This window comes from Accipiter gentilis, chromosome 17 (genome assembly GCF_929443795.1).
Source record: "Accipiter gentilis chromosome 17, bAccGen1.1, whole genome shotgun sequence".
Lineage (NCBI taxonomy): Eukaryota > Metazoa > Chordata > Aves > Accipitriformes > Accipitridae > Astur > Astur gentilis.
In genome coordinates this window covers 22264290-22285034 of record NC_064896.1, presented here as the reverse complement: position 1 = coordinate 22285034, position 20745 = coordinate 22264290, and the positions used below count along the sequence as shown (strand labels likewise).

The following is a 20745-nucleotide window of genomic DNA, read 5'->3' as shown; positions in this document are numbered from 1 at the left end:
CAAACATAATAATGTTTTGGCTTGTTGTATACCATCACAACAGGGGATATCACAAGCCATTTCTTGTGCCCACAGTTCAATTCAAAATTATGCTTGTTGTCCATGTCCACACTGTTCTGATTTTTCCTAGTCATGCATTACAGCTATTGTTTTAGAGAGAGTCCTCCCACTATTAGGATTTTATGCTGAACCAAGTTTTCAGATTCAATAACATAGTCATATACCTCAGACAATTTAAAACATGTATTTCTTGATAGCATCCTTTTAATACTATTCGCTTGCTACACATACTTCAAAATAATTGATTATTGAATATTTAGCTCACCTTTCTCCAGTTTGTACAGAAATCATAATACTTGAGAATATATACAATAGCTGCTTTTATATCGTGCAATACTATTCAGTGAATGCAAATTTTATGAAAGAGGTGAATCATCACTATAGGAGTTGTGTGATTAAAGCAGAAACTGTCACTGAAATGGTGCTAGGGAAATTACCTGTCATTCTTTCGAAGAAAGTCTAAGATAGATAGCACACAAGTTACTTTTTGGTGACAGAAATGGCAATACTTTGACCAGGAGAAATTCATTGTTCATGGAACTGTTGTAAAGAAAAGACAAGAGGAAAATACTAATGACATTATTCACCCATCATGCCTATTTCAGGTCAGTCAGGTGAATATCATAAGCTGTCTTTTTCAAGGCACTCATAGAGAAAACAGAGCCAAAGTATGAAGAAAAATTTTGTGTCTTGTAAATTTTAAGAGGAATGTGTCCCATTTTAAAAATCCCACATTCAACTGCAATAACACATGTTCAAGTGTGAAAACCACATCCCCTACCTCAACAGAATTCACATTCCACAACTGACATTGCACACCAGACTTAGGAGAGATGCTGCCTCTCCAAAGAAATACAATTTAAAGACAAAGAGAACACACCATCAATAAAATGTTGTGTTTCCTTGGTTGTTGGGGTTTTTTTTCCTTTTTTTCCCACTTTCAATTGTAATTACAGTACCTTCAATGCTGTTCTAACATGCACAAACATAGAACTTTTTTGAAATTGGTGCATACCACTTAGGATTGCTAAAATACAACATATTCCACTTCACTTGCCCATTTTTGTACATATTTGCCATATTTAGGCCCAAATGCCATGTTTCTGACCCAGTGCTAACCCAACTCAGAACACTTTTTCTGGCAAGAGAGAAGAGAAGATGGGAAAACATGCAAATATATTACAAATTCTTACAATGGGGTCAAGATCCTCCAATAGTTGTAGTTTCTGATTCTTTACAACTGAAGGTTCCTTAGCTTTTCAGGAAGTTGCCTTACTGAAAATACCCATCTAAAATAGATTTGGGAGAACCAGGTTCAAGTCTAATGAGAACCAAACAGAATGTGGACATGTATTTGGGTATCCCCTATCAAATTTTAGTCTCAGATCTCTGTCTTAAAAAATGTTTGGAAAGATCTTAGCTTAGTAACAGTATTTTAGACATTTTCTAAACTGTGGCAGGACAGAAAAGCTGTTTTATACTGGTTCAAATATAAAACAAATAGGAAAGAATTCTAAACATACTTATTCTTTCCAGTTTTATTTGCATAAGGATAGGCATTTTCAGCATGAAGAAAATACTTTCCTTCAATGAATTATGAATCCGATTTGATATACATCAGTATATTGATCACTGTATGGTAGATGTGCAGTTCTTCCACCAGAAGCCTGAACAGTGACTAAATAGAGATGGGAGGAAGACTGCGAAGACTGTACAGTCTGGTAAATCTGCCTTTTTGAGAATTGAAACAGAGACAGCAATTGTTCAGTGTGTCCTTTTTTCTCATTCATTCACTGATACAAATCTAGCATAACTGAAGTGAGAATGTTATCACTTTTGTCAGGGTTTCAGAACAAAAAGAATCAAACAACCTTCAGTTGCACTTCAGACCTTCCTGCCAAGACACCACCAGTATTTGGTGAATTCACATCACTCTGCATAGCTGGTCCACTTTTTCATTAATAGGTAAAGGTCTGAAAAGGAATAGTTACTGACTGCAAAGAAACAAACATACTTTTCACACAGTAGCAACAATCTGCTGAGCATTTTGCTTATTATACATAGAAAAACCCCTGTATTTCAATTGTTTTTTTAAATCACGCTAAGTGAATGATGCTACAGAAGGAAAGGAACAATGTCCCATTCAAATAACAAACAGTATTTGTATTCAGCAAAAATGAAAATGGTCTTCTTCTGATATATTCTTTGTGATTTGACTACACCATGACTGGAGTTGTCCCAGATGAGGGCAGTGTGCTAGGAAATTATCAACATATGCACCATATGTACCATATGCTGCCTTTATTCTTCCACTTTTCTTTAGACATCCACTCAAAGACAGGATATTGGGACTACATGAAAGTCCAGTCTGACACAGTATTGCAATTTTTATGGTCATTTGTTTTTGTTTTCAATTTATAAGCAAGAAATATGTTTTCTTTTTAAATCACTAGACTGGATGAAATACCATTTTGAAGATTTTAAAATATTTTTATTTTACGCTTACTGTTGCATTAATACCTGAGACACTGATTTTCAATCTATTTTAAATGTGTCAACCTCTATACATTCATCTTTCAGTGGAGGATCAGACACTTGTATAAAATTCAAATGGGAATGCACATAAACATAGAACTTTTCCTTTGTCCTTAGTTCTCCTTCCCCTGCACCAAGTGGTACATACATGCCAGAATCTTCCCAACAATTCTTTCTCTTTCAGACTTACTTGTTTCTTTCCACTCCCATGCAACATTTTTTCTTGTCCTGGCAAAAGTATTTAGGTGAGTGTGCAGTGAATCAGATTCCAGAAACTATTCCAGACTAAAATTGATGATTTTAACCGGTTTATTTTTGGTGTATGTCATCTTCTCTATGTGGTTCACTGAATGATGGAACAAAACCTTTGTGCTGTCCAGGGAGCTGCAGAAGTCCTACAATGACAGGGCACAAGTGGTGGAAGCCTCTTTTAGCAACAGTGCTGCAATACACTGACTTGAAATGTATTTAAAACTATGGCCTCTGTCACTTTTGGATACCCTTTACAAGCAGTCGACACATTTATAAGGCTTCATGGGTATAAGTTTAATAATTAATGTTCTAGGTCAAGACATCTTCATGGAAAAAAAACCCCAAAGATTGATTAATACTGTATCAAACTACTGAATCTGTGTGATCTTCAAAAATTATTGCTGAACTTTTTTGCTCCGATGTACAGACAAGTTTGATCTGTGTGTTTTGATTATCCTCATCATATTGAAAGTATCGTGAATGTCCTAGTTAGACGACAGGTTCTAAGAACATTTATTGCAGAATTAGAAAACTGACAGACATATGACCTTTTGTTAACTGAGCCAGATATAGTTCTCCTGGGTATTATTTTAGTGGGTGAAAATTATAATTACAATAGAATAGAATATTTCAGTTGGAAGGGACCTACAATGATCATATTGCCTGACAGATGTAAAAAAAAATGGATTCACAATTCAGAGAGGGCTGAACGCTAACATTCCAGGCATTCAAAATCCCTTACATGTAGGGAAAATCTTTGCAAAGTATTCCATGTTGTGAATCAGCCCTAGGTTTGAAAAGTATTTAAAATTTATTCTTAGAAACTCATTTCAAATATATCACAGACTAATAATAGAAATGAGGGGATATAAAGTATATGTGCCATACTTGTTTTGGGACAAATACATAAACCCTTCTAGACTTACCTGAAAACAAAAACAGCGTATCAATTCTTCTAAAATCTACTGAATTGTCAAGAAAGTATTAAAATGCCTTCTACAAGAAAAAAAGATTCTTGTATATAGCGTAGCTTTAAAATATGCTGTTTTATGGTTATAGTGTCATACCTTTTAAGAAAAACATTTTAACTAGTGAATATTTATAAATGAATATCTAACAATCAAAATTGACTGTATTTTCAAACATATATAACACATTTAAAATATATAACCCAGGCATCAAATAATCTTAGAAATAATGTTCCTTGGTAATAAATCCTCAGATAACATACTGTTAGATAGCACACATAAAAGTAGGAGAAGAAATAGGCATAATCAGAAGCAAGGTGACTACCAGGTAAAGACAAGCAGATTAAAAAGCAGGGGGGATTTCAGGAAAGAGGGAGCACAGAAGTAAAATTCCCTTTATCTAACCTGAACAGACATAAAATCCCTTTTGTTGAATTCCAAGGCTTTGTAATTTACGGGATTTTTTGGCATTTTTTTTAAAGAATAATGTATAGTTATACAAAAGCAATAAAACTGCGGTAACAATGAAGGTACTTTGGAGATGCATTCATTCAAACATGCTAATAAACAAAGGTTACCTTTTCAATTTGATTTTGTGATCCAATAGGCTCATAGTTATCCTGCCCTGTGCAGTTCTTAAACACTAAAATTCTGCCAGAGGTGTCCTCAATAATTTTCTACATGCAGTTGGAAATGACAGGCTTGGTTTTCTTTTGCTTGACACCATTACGAAGAACCAGGCCATTCACTGTTCAAGATACTTTCTTCATTAATGACAGATGGTCTGAAAGAAAAAAGAAAAAAAAAAGTAAAGTCAATATTTGGCTTCAAAATTAAAACCGGACACATCATGCTCCCCTTTCCCTATTACCTTAAAAATACACACACTGGCCTGTCTCCACTTAGATGCTGGTATTTTCTGAAATACTACCACCAGCTTCCTACTTACCGTGACATAAGCTGTAGCAAGCTGTCTGCAGTGATAGCCTGCATAAATCATCATTCCTGAAGGGAACAGATGTTCAGGGTATGAAAGAGTAATACCACAATTTAGTCATAATTAAAATTCACCTTAGCATGCCTCTATCAGTGAGCAGAGAGGAACATTTCACTTCTCACCTACAGAAATGAAATGCCTCTCATTTCTCCTGCTTCAGGAAAATTAAGCCTGAATCTTTTGTACATTGAGTTCCATATCTGACACTGCATCATATAAATGGCATTTTTATTTCACTTCAACTGTTAGTTTTCTTCTTTTTCCAAACACTAGAAAATGACCTCTAAATGCTGTACTGCCTCTGCACAAAATGCACTTACAATTAAATCTTCAAAGGAGATTGTTGTACATTGCATGCAGAAATATAATCAGTAGCTATCTAGCTACAGATCAAAACTGTGCCAATAAACATACTCATTGTACTGATAACAATTCAGTCTGAGTTGGATATATTTAAAAACTTAGAGGCTGAAGGCCTTTAAAAATTATTTAGTAATCTAAGATCACTAAACTCAGTGGGAGTTAGAGGATTAACTCAGGAAAAATTTGATCCTTAGCCTTGTAACTGCCATTAATGTTAATGGAATGTGTCTATACATCTAATTTCGAAAATGTAAGCCTCATACTGCTATTATTACTGTTGGATTACGTTAGATGCATGACAGTTCTTTTGAAAAATTGGTTTCAATTCACAAATCTTTTTATCATGAAGCTACTTTATTATGAAATATAAGGCAAGTGGTAATTATATTAATAAATATGTCTCTAAACCCACTAAAGTATAAATGGCTGAGATTTTCATAGCGATTTAAAGTTCTAAGACAAAAGATAATTTATCTTCTCATCAACATTGATATTGGCAATCAATTTGAAATAAAAGTCTCATTAAACCGTGGTTTAGTTTCCCAACTAAATATCTTTAGTGACTGTCAACCTATGGAACTTCTTCACACTGGATTCTAAAGTCCATGGATTAGATCCTCAGTGAATGTAAATTAGCTAACCTTACTGAATTCAGTACAGCTACAGTAATTTATCAGGACTAAGAATGTGAATTTATAAATCTATTAATCTAGTAAGTGTCATTTTGTAACCAAAGTTACTTCTCAACAAGTAAGTGAATTTAAAATTTACATTTGAAAAATTGTTGTTTGTTTTCTTCCACAAGGATGCATCTACATTAACATTCTAGTTCAAACAAAGACTGTGATTTTCAAGTGAGGAACCTACAGCTTCCACTTAATGTGCTTTGATTCATATCACAGAGCAGTTTCAAAGCATGCAAACTGATATCCTTTGGAGGAAACTAAACTAATGGATGCGCTCCAGAGGTGTACCTAAAGATAGGTCCTCCCATAAGTCCACGGCACAGACTAGAGCTAGCCCAGAGTAAAATCTCTTAAAATGCGTGTAGTGTGAACATTAGGTTCCTTTGTTCTAACTGCTTCATTCCACAGATCTGTTTTCCTGGTGCTGTACAACTTGTTAATGTAGATGTAACTTCATTTTCCTGCTCCCATCACCAGAGCTCTTCCTGTTACTTGTAGAATTTATGAATTTTGCCCTATCTTTACTTTTGAAACAGCACAAATGTGCACTTGCAGTTGTCAGGAAGATATTCTGTGGTTGCTGTGAAACCCAATTGGCATGTGCACTTGGTATGAACTTTTTAGAAACCTGATGTTAAAACTCTAAACATTCCCATTGCCACTGACCAGGTTCCAGCATCAAAGGACTTTGCTAACGCCAGTTGTACTGAGTAGACTCTTAGGCTCAAAATAGCCTTTTACATAGTATATTTAAAACTAGAACGCCAGGTAGGATACGGATGGGTGAAGAGCATTAGTTCTTACCTGCTACGGGTAAGAAAAAGTAACAATGCTAGATTGGGAAATGCAGGGAGACTTCACTGAATGGCATTAACAATTCTGTGGATTTCACAGTCTTTATTATTAAACAACTGGGAAAGGTTTATTATTATTGATTTATTATTCATTTAGAAAGCATGGAAGTATTCATTCAATTTAAAAATCCATCCATTCTAAATCCATTTTAGAAATGGGTCCCCTGAAAAGTTGTACACAATCTCACAGAAGAGCTTGACATAATCTTGTCTCTAAAAGGACATGCTCAAATATCAACCACTTAGCCATACAGAAAAGTTACTTTTTACTTAATGAAGAACAATTTATGAAGACATTTTTCTTATGGACATTATTTTTTATGTTAATAACACCCATTTGTGTGAAAAGATTATTTTGGTTGACTGTGTAAGACTGTCCTGTCCACTCAGCATATAGGATGGCTTGACTATCTCTTGGTCCCTCCATCAATACAGGTTCCAGGTTGTATGAGACGGTAGTAATAAGGAAGATGCATCTCAGAATCCATATGAACAGCGTATCTTGAATCACGCCTTCATGTGATTATCCATGAATTCCACTTCTGATCACAAGAAAACAGTGATCTTGTAATAAAGAGGTGGTTGCAAGACCAGTTTAACTATTGGTTCAAAACAATCTTTACTAACATTGGAAAAGAGATCTTAAAATCTCAATTAAGCAACACCGGTGAGTAAAAAGATGGACTGACTATCATTTGGAAATTTTTGAAAATGTTATGTTTTCAGAGAAGTTACAAAAGGTAGTTCAGCCTTGGAAGAAAGGGCTCTAACAGACATTGACAAATCTAGTCCAAGTCTGTGCCACGATTTAGTTTGGTAGAGTATTCATTTCTATAGTTTTTGGACACATATTACGTGCTGTTTCCCATATAAGCAAGTATTACAAGTTGGCTGTTGCACAATAGCAAAAAGATGTTTCTCAGTTTAGGTACGCTACACTAAGTAAGTGTAGTTTGGTTTCCTCATGAGCACAGTGGTACTTGGAAAAGAAGTGGCAGCTGATTTAGATTATAATGAAAGATGACATAAGGTGAAACTTAGAGATTGCTTGGCATTGAATAATAAGAGCAAGTAGATGCCTAAAGGTGAATTTAGGAAGATTATAGCTGCCTAAGCCAAAGAATGTGATAAAGAAGAGTTTTGCCCACCCCTTAAGGTTACATCCACAGGACCCTTAAGGCTGGCTGGAGAATTGATCTGAAGGTCAAGCTTGTGTGTGTTCTATAGTATAAGCCTGCAAGGAAGCTTCAAGCACAACAGGAACAAGCCTCTAGGAATCTGCATGGCCAAAAATGCTAAGCGTGACAATTTATTCCCATCCTTGACTGAACAAGATGTCAATGAGCTTGTTATGTCCACGGAGGGCAGGCACTGCACAATAATGAGTATACTTCTGCCACTTCAGAGCAGCATGGACATAAAATCAGGCACTTGAGCGTCTTTGTGTTCCCTTATTTTCAACAATAAATTACTCTTGCCGCCTGAAATTGTCTGTACATAGATGCTGCTGTGCATTCTTAAGCGACCACGAGCCAAGCTGATTTGAGAAGTTTGGCAGCTACCAGTCTTTTGGGGCTCACAAACGAGGAATCTCCAGAGCAAAAACCCCTCATTGAGGGGATACTCCAGATACAGTAAGTGCAGAGACAAACACTGGTAGCACTGAGTTTATCACAAAGTAAACCAGATGTCAGCATTTAAATCAAAAAACTACCTGAAGAATGGTAGTAAAGTCTCATTTATAGAAGTGGCCAAGTGTTTGTATTTCCTGGGCAGAGGGAGGTCAGATTTAACCTTCTCAATCTGACAGTCTCAGTTCCATATTTCACAATTCCCAGGAGAGTGCTTATAATCTCCAATATGCAGGCTGGATTGAGATCTCTCTCTTGTTGCTATTGGACTGTGCAGCACTAGTGCAAAATTCCTGGGCAAAGAAAGAAAGAATAGCCATTGGAAACTGGCTTTACAGACCATTGATAATAAAAGCACTTATTTGGAACTAGGGTAAGGATTTTATATTCCCAGTCTTACACAATGTCTCAACAAGGGGTTTAAGCAGTGGCATCAGATGAGATTTCAGCTTCATTCCTTCCTTGAGGATTTTAGTGTCTGTTGTAAATGCTGCTTCTCTTGAACCTACCCTATGCTTCACACTGGTGCTATAACTGAAAATGTTGTTACACATAACAGAAGTGATTGATGGGAGACTGGAAGGAAGTTTCTAACCCTACTAAAAATATTTTGAGGTCTTTACATGCCTATGATATGTGACAGAAACAGAGCAAATATGGACAATGGAATGTAGAAGATTGCCAAGGTTTGTAGGGAGAGAGGATATATTCTATTAAACTAACAACTACAATAAGAGAAAACAGACAAGCTGTTTGACATATAAGTCCTTCTTGCATTGCTTAAATACTTAGATCATCTACAAGGACCTACTACTATTACTATAACACAACAAGTAGATTTCATTCACTTTCAGAGTTGGGAATAAAATGCAGCAGCACTATGTAAAAGGAGAAGTTAAAAAATCCTGGAGAGAAGGCAGCTGAGAGGAGGTCTGACCACAAGCTTCAACTACCTAAAGAACGGCTATAGGAAGGACAGAGAAAGAGGCTTCTCAAAGGAGGACAGTAAAAGGACGTGAGAAAATAATCACAGCTGCAGCATGGGAAAATTCAACTAAATGTAAGGGCAAAAAATTGACAGTAATTAAGCAGTGGAATGGCTTGCCCAGAGAGGCTGGGGAATTTCCATCCTCAGAAATTTTCAAAACTTGACTGGATAATGCCCCAAGCAACCTGTCCTACCTTTGAAGTTAGCCCTATTTGAGGAGATTGGACTAGATGACCTGCAGAGGTCCTTTTCAAGGCAAATTATTCTGTGATTCTCAGTAATCTGCCACTGTGTAGCAGATAGTTGTACAAGCTACTGCCAATCATAATGTACCTTAATTTGTTAACCACTAAGTTAACACTAAGTGCCTGATACTGCAAATTTGCAAATCTTAACCTACGTTTTTATACAAATAATTTACATAAATTTTTATGCCAGAATTTACCATGATTTTGAAAAACTGAATTATATGCTTGGGATTATGCTTAATGTTAGCTGTTGAAATTATTTTTAAAAGATCAGGAACACTAGTCAATAATTAAGTACAGAAAGTGAAGATTAACTCAGCAAACTGACATTACGCTGAGAACTGCAGATAAGTAGAATATATTACCTAAATGGAAGTAACCTCCCTAAAACACACAGTAACACTGCTACTGCTAGTTAAAGTGGCTGTAAATCTTTAATCATCTCAAAATAGTGGAATAACAGTTCAAATTCATATGCCAAGGAATACCTTCCTCCAGCAAAAGAATTCTTAATGATATGATGACATAGAGGTTCACTATTAAGAATTAAAAATGTCACTTGCAGAATAACAAATATAAACTCACAGAGCATTAAAATTTTCATTTGACATTCCCTATATAAGTACCGACTATACTGTTCATGATCTGAGCCCAGGTTTGTACGTTACATGCATTTCCTGTTACATTGAACTTACTTCAAAATTCAGATTTGTTATTCCCCCAACACCTATCCCCTTCATTCACAATTGCTTTACACTGTCATTGTTGAAACAAGATTTACAGAGTTGTAAGAAGCTTTCTTCAAATAATAATAAAAAGGATTAAACTTATAGGTTTAAAGGGACTAGCATATAGTATTACAAATATATTGATATTGTATGCTACATACTATATTTTTCATATGTACTCAGACACACCTCTCTTTTTCTTTCCTTGTCTTGATAGAAATAAGTACCAACCAATGCTTCAAACAACCTTCATAACCACATGAATCCAAAACTTACTCTCTGGAAAAAAAATATTTTAATCTATTAAAAACAGGACATAATTTTCTCAGTTCCCACTTTTTAAAATTCTGAAAATGGAGTGATACATTTTAAAGGGTACAGAACAGTAAGAGAGACATGAATCTGAAATATGTCTTATATATAAATACAGTTATGTGTTAATATAATAAATATGAAACTCCCTGATACAGACTTATGAAATAGGAAGAAAGGCCTAAGCTTCCTTGAATTTAAACACTCTAGTAGTAACAACACATAATGTTGCATTCAGTTATGTCCTCTGTTCAAATTACTGATGTCTCTGTATTTGGGAAACATATTATGCCCAGATCACATTCCTGTGTTTAACTAAGTTTACAGCCACTCCCTTTTCTTTAAATACTTGAGAGTGTTTTGTTTCTACATGTTCTGAAGTGTCATCATTTGTTGCCACAGGCACAATGGCTATATTTAACTAATAACGACAGCAGTTGTCATTAGATTTTAAACTCACTAACACTAGTCTGACATATTATTTGAAGTATGGCTTAATTCTAAATTTGATTAAAATTACAAACATCCCATCTTCTCTGCCAGTCAACATATTTTATCCCCTTGCCCTGAACTTTTCTGTGAACTCTTCAGGCAAATAGGTCATGGTATTAGTGTCCATTTAAACTAAAGAAGGCCCCCAGATTGTGAAAAGACTTTTATATGCTTTTCACAAAACACAAATAAAAATTTAAGTTCATCAATGAATGATCAATGTTTTTCACTATGTTTTGAATGACAGAAATCTGAAGTCTAGCATTTACTTTACAAAAATCATATTATATTTCCTTTTAAAAAATGAAGTTGCATTTTACTTTGGGAAATAATTGAAAATATGTAAATTATTAGCAATTAAAACTGCTAATATTAGTCTAACAAAACAGTGAATCAATACTAAAAATTAAGCAAAAATTCCTATGATTATACTTCAGCAGTCCAGAAGCAATGAAAATTGTTTCAAGAAATCAAAAATTTGGTGTTGGTACAGTTTAAAAGAAATAATTAATACTTGTACATGTCATTTCATATGAATTCTTCCTTTATTTACACTCAAGTAAACCTGAAATTATTTGGGGAATTAAACAGGTGTAAATGCCAAATAGAATAAATAAGATAAGCCCTGAAAAGACTGCAACAACAATGCAGTATGATAAAAACATATAGAGACTGGGTGAAAGGTTAAGACTCTTCGGCTTTTTGACTCCCAGCCCAAAATTCAATTGATAGGTTGATAGGTTCTCTCACTTGGCAGAGAGAAGAGAGAGAATGCCTCTTAGTCACCAGTGCTCTATATTTATCTTCCCCATTCCTCTCAAATTTTCCTCTTGAACTTACACGCACTGGATCTAGAACGATAATGGTTGGAAGACTGTCTGTCTCGTTCTGGATTGGGATGAATTTCTCCATTCTGCACAGCTGGCAATCAATTTTGGTTTGGGTTTTTTCTATATAGGGGTCAGAGATGTAATTATAAATTATTTTAACAGATTCTTACTGCAGCCTACAAGTTAGTGGGGATACAGATCTCAATGTTTTTCATTTCTTGAAGAATTTTCACTTTAACACTCCTGCTTAGTGCAAATAAAGGAACTAAGACAAAGGTTCCACAGGCCAAGAACCTTATCTGTTGTTATGTGAAAGGTATAGACGAAACTTTCTTACAACTCCTGGTTCTTTCTACACATTAGGGTGTCTCAGAATTTACCCTGGATTTGTCTTCCAGGATATTTTTGGGGTGGTGTTAGGACAAGTTCAGCTACTGATTTACGGAGCTGTACTTTTCACATTTAATTTACATTGTTTTGGCTGTACCTTACTGTTTCCATGTTCTTTTATTCAAAATACAATTATAAGCCACATTTGGAAAGTATTTTTCCAATCTAGAAAATAGCATATTTTTTTTTAATTACAGAATTGCTGACTTCTTTACCATTATTATGTTCCCATTGCTGTAGATACTGTAAAAATTATACAGAAAGACACCTTTTCATATCCAGACATTTTGTAGCCTGAGGGCCTAATGCAGAAGTCTGTGAAGGAAGCTGTATCTCTCCCTTTAAATTTAAGTGGATTCTGGGTAAGGCATCAGAGACTGTGTCGCCCCAAAATACAGTACTAACACTTAACCAACTAATACAGTATCATCTCTTTGCTGCCCTAAACAAAAGTACGATACGAAACATAGTTGTTCAAGAGAAACTGTAATAAAAGGGTAATAAATAGGGCATTATATACATATATGGAACATAGTAGATACTATCACTTCATAAAATCAGTTCTCCTTAATTAAAAATTGGAGGCTATATATGAAGGGCTTAGTCATGTCTGTTTAGCAGCATATTATAACGGGTGTTTACTGGTTATCTAAACAATTCCATTTGTATAATTAATCTTATGCTTAAGTAAATATTGAATTATAGCTTTTTAAGTGTAAAAAAAAAAAAATCCCAAGCAAACTATTCTTGAAATAAATATTCCCTCTGGTGATTCTCTTACCCTGACCAATTTGCCTTACTTGGTTTTATTTATATATATGTATATGTGTATGTGTGTGGGGGGGGTGTCTGTCTGGTGTATGTAAACGTATTATCACTTTTGACTATCAGTTTACAGCTTCTAGTTAAGTTGTCATTTCTCACTCCATAAAGCCTATTGGTTGCTCCCAGAAATCAAGCATCTGGTCAATCTGTCATGGTGGAAGATGTCTCTACAAGCCAGGAACATCATCAAGCTAAAGTATACCACAAAGGTTTCTCATATTTCTTTAACAAACTACCGAAGTTAATGGACAGGAGAACAAAGCCTAAGGCCAGGAAAGAAAGTTAAAGCCTGACAACATACATTTGCTACAGTTATTGTGCCATCAATAGGACTCCATATATGTTGTCTGGAAAAACATATTTATCAAAATCTGCTGTGGAAGCTCTTGAGGGAACACTATATGTACCTTTGGTTCTAGTGCCAAAGGAAGTAGTAGAGTTTCCTTCTTTAGATTTCTCACTTAGCAAAAGACACAGCATATTAAAGGTGGGATCTTACTGCTAGACTCCTGTATAAAAAAACCTAGAGTGGCTAGAAGGGGGACTTCAATATTGTGCTGGTTTTGGCTGGGATAGAGTTAATTTTCTTCATAGTAGCTAGTATGGGGCTATGTTTTGGATTTGTGCTGAAAACAGTGCTGATAATTCAGGGATGTTTTTGTTACTGCTGAGCAGTGCTTAAGCAGGGTCAAGGCCTTTTCTACTTCTCGCACCACCCCCACCAACAAGAATTTGGGAGGGGACACAGCTGGGACAGCTGACCCCGACTGACCCAAGGGATATTCATCATGCCCAGCATATAAAGCTGGGGGAAGAAGGAAGGAGGGAGGGGACGTTCGGAGTGATGGCGTTTGTCTTCCTAAGTTACCATTAGGTGTGATGGAGTTCTGCTCTCCTGGAGGTGGCTGAACACTGGCCTGCCGATGGGAAGTAGCAAATGAATTCCTTGTTTTGCTTTGCTTGCGCATGTGGCTTTTGCTTTACCTATTAAAAACTGTCTTTATCTCAACCCATAAGTTTTCTCATTTTTACTCTTCCGATTCTCTCCCTCATCCCACTGTGGGGGAAGTGAGTGAGCGGCTGTGTGGTGCTTAGTTACCAGCTGGGGTTAAACCATGACAATGGTGAAGGGTTCCAAAACAGCTCAGAAATGGGCACATTTCAGATCTCAGAAAGGTACCCACAACAGGAAAGGGTTGTAATAATCTATAATAATTTGAATCTAAATTTTCCATAGTAAAATAATAAAATTAATTTACTGTCAGAAACCCTTAAAACAAAATATAATCTAGGTTTTACTGGCAACCCTCTCAAAGACCAGGTTTTTCTCATTCTGAACTTCAAGATATGATCAAGCTATTTCCTAAGTATTCAATCCTATTTTGATATATGATAATTCAAGAGGAAACCTCTATAGTTTACAACAAATTTCTGTTGTATATCTTAAGATCTTCAACATATGTTATAAAATGGATAAACTCACAAGATATGATGAGATACGTATTTCTGCATATTTTATGAATATTTGTTATAGCATATTCCTTTTTCAGATCAAAATTCCAGTACAAATGCACTAAAATAGTAACATATAATACAGTAATTACAGGAAATTTTGTAATAAAATGTATTAATTTCAGGTTCATAGAGGAAATGTATTTTTTCTGAAAAATAAAATGTGACAACTTTAATTTTTATGCGTTGATGAGAAAATGCCCAATATTATTTAGAATGATGCTTGGAATTGAAACATTTCCAAATCAGTCAATAGTTAGAATGGTAAGAATCCATCATTTCACTGACACTTACTCTTTGTAAAAAAGATGTCCTATTTTAAATGTATTCACACACATTCTTGTCAATTGGAACCTGTCTTGGTAATTTATTAATTTTGTAAATCACGTGATATCTGTTATTAAACAAAAAAAAATCTTTCTCTCTTAATTTAAATACAGACCTGAAATGCAGCATTAAGCACACTAAACATGTATTACTTTTTCTAGTGACCTCCTTGTCACAGTGCATTAATAAAAGACACAAAATCTTATTCACTACTTTTAGTTTAGCACAGAGTACTGCAAACATATACATCCTACAAATATAACTCTAAATGAAAGAGTACAGACATTTTGGCTAGTTAGCAAAAAGTGAACATTTATGTGCCACATGTTTTTCATATCCAGTGTTCTTTACTATAGTGATGCACAGAGTGAGAGCTGGAGGTAGGTCATAAACAACACTCTGTACCCAGGTAATAAGATGTATTAATTAAATGAAGCGCCTATGTGATCAGCGAAGTGGACTATGCTCCATGCAAGGAGTACTTGTCAGTATGACTTTCAAAAATAAGTGAACATGTCTTATCAACAACAGCATTTTGGCCAAAATGTTGTCTTTAGGAAGTGATTCAGTTTAAGATTAGCACAGCTAAATTAGGTGTCTACTTGTAAATTATCTATACGTGAACTAGACATTTTAGTTTCCATTATAGTCAGTGGAGCTCTAAGTATAGTCATATATCTGTATAAATGCTTAGCTTCACTACTCTGAAGGCTCCTGCAGAAATCACTGATGTTACTCTCAGTAGTACAGTCAATTAGACCTGAGCATAACTGGGTTTGGATTGCAGTCTAAGTCCACAAATGATTGATCAGCCAAAACTCCTTTGTCTCCAACTTAGTAACTCTGAAGCAAGATCAAGGTAGATGGCAAACCCAGAAACTGAAAAATTACTGAATGGATGATGAAGTTTAGAAGAAGCCATGTTTTCTACAATAGCATGACTGATATAATGTACAAACTTTTATGAAGGAGTGATAGTCAATTGATCATTTATTGGGCAAGGTTGCTAATGGCACTGGATTTAAATTCAATAGAAAGAAATTACTATCAGTTTAAGAAACTGGTAACCAATGAAGAAAAAATGAAGCAGCACACTGGAGACACCTGAAACTCAATTGCGAAGACATGTGGGGGTACAATAAAAGCTGACAGGAGAAACATGAGGTATTAAAAAGAATAAGTAAGAACATCCAATATGTTTTGAAATTCAGTAACTGCTAAATATATGAGTCTGCAAAAAATCACTGAAGTACGTGGTCTCCCATATACTTCCAATGAACAATTAATTAAATATAACCATTGACCATCACCAAATTACATGGAAGAACAACATACTACAGAGCATTAACTCTTTGGCACAGTTCTGCAACACACTACTTCTACAATAGTCCTCCAAAAATATGTTTTAAATGCTCGAGACTTGATACTTTTTTGTTTGCTAAACTTCTGTTGAAAAGGCACCTTATAACTGATACATCAGATGTATTTATTATAAATATTGAATTAAATTAAAAGAAGCAATAGCTTTCAATTTTTATCCCAGATCATGTAATTTGTCAACTTATGTATGAATCCTTATTCACTTAATCCAAATATTAATTTAAATTTTAATGTCAGAAAGATGAGAAGGTGAATAAATCCAAATAAACCAAGACATCAACATCACTGGGAATTCTATTTTATACAGGTATTTATACCATTTAAAGCAATGAAAGTATATGCAAGCTTATATAATTCTGACAGACTTCATGATTTATACAGTACTTGAAATACAGATTTCCACAAAGGTGCTGATCTTGCAAATATTTATGTGTAAATACACACATAAAAAGTCTCTCTGATTTCCAAGGGATCACTTGTACATATTTGCAGGGTTCGGGCTTTAGCGTATATCATTGATCTTCCATTCCCACACAAAAAATATTTGCTACTGACATTTGACCTTGTTATCTATGCATTAAGAACTCAAATGCAGCAATCAGTATGTTTATACTGACAAGTCATACTACTCTATGCTCTCTTCCCAGTCTTAGGCTAGAGAAAGAAAATATAAAATACGTACTGTCTATCTCTATATTTTTATAATATCTTCAATACATTGTAGCTTTTAAAAAATGTGTACACTGTCATTCCTACTATTTATAGATTAAAAAAAGGCCCAAAAAAGTACTATGGAATGTTATACAGAGAATTTATGAATGTTTTTAACATCAATTCTGATTTTTGAGCACATGGAATTCTATACTATAAGCTGTCATTTTCCAGTTCTATTAAACTTGTAAACAGAGGTGTAAAAAGGCCTATTTTCTGTATTGGTGGCTTTTCTACTTATAGCAGTGACTTTTTGCTGTTATACTTACCCTTTTAATGGACACACAATATGTTACTCTGTGCCCAAGCTCACCTACTCTTTCTTTTCTCAAAAGACAAGGCACATCTGCCACCTGCTCTAGTCTGTGTCCCAGCAACAACTGTCGAGCAGCAAAAAGATTGATTATCAGTCAAAAACCATTCAACAACACCAGATTTTGGTAGGTTAAGCTTGCTGATCCAGCAAGAGATGGTGTGAAATTTTCAGTAATGTGTGCCAACATTTTGGTGCTAAAAGAACAGCAGTGCATGTCACAATGAAACACAGCCAAAGATATGCAGACAAAGCACAGAAGTTTTTGTTTTGAACTTGGCTTGGAAGAGGAAAATGAGAGAAAGAAAAAAAAGACTTGCTTAATGAATTGAAAATCTATCATAACACTCAAGTCATATGCATGGAGAAACTATAATAAGAGTACCAGTGAAGGCTTTGTAACAAATTACAGCAGTACCATATAAAAATACTGCAATAGGATCACGTAAATAATTCATACAGTACAAATAGCAGTTTTATCATACACTTTTGCAAGAATAAATACAAAGATCTGTGCCTTCTACTGAATATATAGGCCATTCATTACAGCCATTCTAGTGACTGGATCACCTGTATCATACTCAGAATAATTTTTATGTTGTCAACAGCAGCTTATCATATATAAAATTGATTGTGTAAGACAGGCTTACTAACGCAGGTTTCATTCATGAATACCTCCATGAATATGTAAACAAACCTTTAATTACCTGGACTTATATCATAAAGGCTCTACTAATTAATATTAGATTTTTATGTGTATAGAGAGAGCTGTATCGTAGTCATTTTCTTAGGCAAACAGCCAGTAATGAGTACTATATAGATATCTTCTTGAAATGTATTTGTACTAAGTAACATCAATCTGTAAAAGAATTAGCGAAAGATCATTTGAATATTTTGAAATTCAGAATGAACTATTTAACACTGAAGTATGTCTCTTGATACTTCCCAGGATAACAAATGCTATTTAAAAGCTACATAGAAAAGTAAAAAGAAAGGCTTATTTATAAAGAAAGTACATAAGAAAAAAAACCCCACCCCAAAGTACAAAGAATTATATATATAAAATATATACAACATTTATATAAAAGACGCACACTAGTTGAATGATTTGTCTTTTGTTTTTCTTCTTGGCTATCCCTAACTTTTTAAAAATCATATCACACATTTCACTACTACAAGACTATACAAATTTGAATGTTTCACATAATATTAAACCATTTATATTATTTGCATTTCTCATTGGAACTGCGCACTGGAATTGCAGATTCCTACCTACACATACACTACCCTAATAATTTTGTCCTTTATAATACATTAGCTTATACTAATTTAAAGTTCTTTATCACAAATGCCAGTTGAATTAATAGTTTAATAAAATACCCACTTGGTATCTTGGATTTGATACTGAACCCTACTTAAGATAATGTTATAAAATGTTACCACAGATTTGCTGGAGAATCTCACAAGGTACTTTATGGTGTTAAAATATGCCAGAGAGAAACATTTACATTCACATTTAAACTGTAAAGGATTCAGAAATAGTTTTCTCCCCTTGTAAAAAAACCAAAACATAATTACCAGTTTGGTAAAGGAATGAGAAGGAAAGAAGAAAAAAGTTAATAATGGTATTACCAAACAATCTAAAATTAATAAACCATAGTAAAGTAGATATTCCATATTGCTATATTAAACTTTCAAAAATTGTAAAACAATGACATTAATGAACATAATCTTACATTCTGGATTATTTTTGCTAGTGGAATAAGCCTAATTAATTATGTCTGTTTGATGTCACTGAAACTAAACAGTAAATTCAATAATCTCTTTACATTTTCACCATTTAACCTCCTGCAGGCTCCCTAATGTCTATTCAGATCTATATTAAATTAAGTACCAATGCTAATGAAGGGCAATAAACGTGGCTGTCAGTAGATTTTTCTTTCATTAAGCACATTATCCTCTTACTGAGCTGTAAATGAGTAAACATTAGTTTTGTTAAACCATGCAAAAAGACAGGATGAAAATCATTTTTAATTGCACCCCTTAAGCCATTTGCTGGGGGTTCTCAGTTTTGTTTTAGGTTTTTTACCTTTTATTTTTTTGAATGGCTATAAAAAGGTCTCTCCAGTTGAAATATAAACGTCGGCATCATGGGGTATGTCTTTAGGTTCTAGTGCTTCAGTGCCGTCTGCCAAGAACACTCATTGTGCAGCCATGTTCAGATTGAGCTTTTCAGAGCACTCCTCCAGCAGCTAAATGAATGCAAGAGGTAAGGAATACTGATTACAAACATATTTCTATTATGATCAATATTTAGTCAGAAAAAATAAAATTGGAAATAAAAAACGACTCTCAACTAATTTACGAATCATGGTAACTGCATTACAAGCCATTTAGTATTTTAGTGATTATTACTAGAAATCACAGGATAAGAAAAACACATAACCTTAAAAAGACTGATTTAAAAGTATTGTGCTCTTGCCTTTTAATCTCAAGTAATAATGTACATTACGCTGTAACTTATTTCACTTAACGTTTATAAGAATTTTTGACAAGTCACACATATTAGGAATAGTGTATAAAAGACAAAAAGTTTTACATAAGCTTATTTTAAATGAAAAAAGGGATTTACATTAGGGTTTGAAGCAAAAGCTACAAATAAACTTTATGCATGCAAGAAAAAGGCTCTCAGAGTTTACTGGCTTAATTAAGGACACAGAAACTTTAGCAAAGATCTTTCTTGTGCCATTTTTGTAAGCTATGAGTTTGATGACATTTGGCTGCTGTTTAATAACTTTGGATACATCAAATGCCCTCTGGACATGCCAGAGTTTGGAAACAGAAAGCACAGTTAATTCTGTTGAAAAAAATCCAGTTTAGGATATTAAAGAAACAATCCAAGATATTTGTCTCTCTTTTTTTTACTTTTTTTTAAGAACTTTTATAATAATTGTGTGGGAAGACAATCTGAACGTATGGTCATTAAAATTCTTCAGTGTAAGAATTTAGTTTGCAGCACCTAAGTTATAAATATAGAAAATACAGAAACATTGGACTGTTGTAAGCAAAATAGACTTACTCTATCCCAAATTGAGTTTATTCAGAACTTCTAGAATACTTGGTAAGTAATTGCTTAATTCCACTATGAAGTCCTTTTATGAAATATCTTAAGAATTTCACAAGAAAAATCACCTAATTTTAACAGTATTTTTCAAAATCTATCAGCACAAATATAGAAAAAAATGTTGTTGATTCTGAGAAAACTTGTAATTAAACAGTGCTTTCAATGCATAGTATGCAGGTTATTGCTTCTACTTTAAAAAGTAAGAACTGATGACAGTCT

The 20745-nt window shown here is 34.3% G+C and overlaps 1 long non-coding RNA gene across 1 annotated transcript; it reads right to left on the bottom strand.

Annotated features, from left to right (window-relative positions):
- Window positions 1–4445: 4445 nt before the first annotated feature.
- Window positions 4446–19648, bottom strand: LOC126047405 (uncharacterized). The gene is made up of 3 exons (XR_007508566.1): window positions 19492–19648; window positions 6666–6740; window positions 4446–4599 (listed from the first exon to the last, which is right to left on the bottom strand). It is a non-coding gene; the product is annotated as an uncharacterized LOC126047405 (long non-coding RNA).
- Window positions 19649–20745: the final 1097 nt, after the last annotated feature.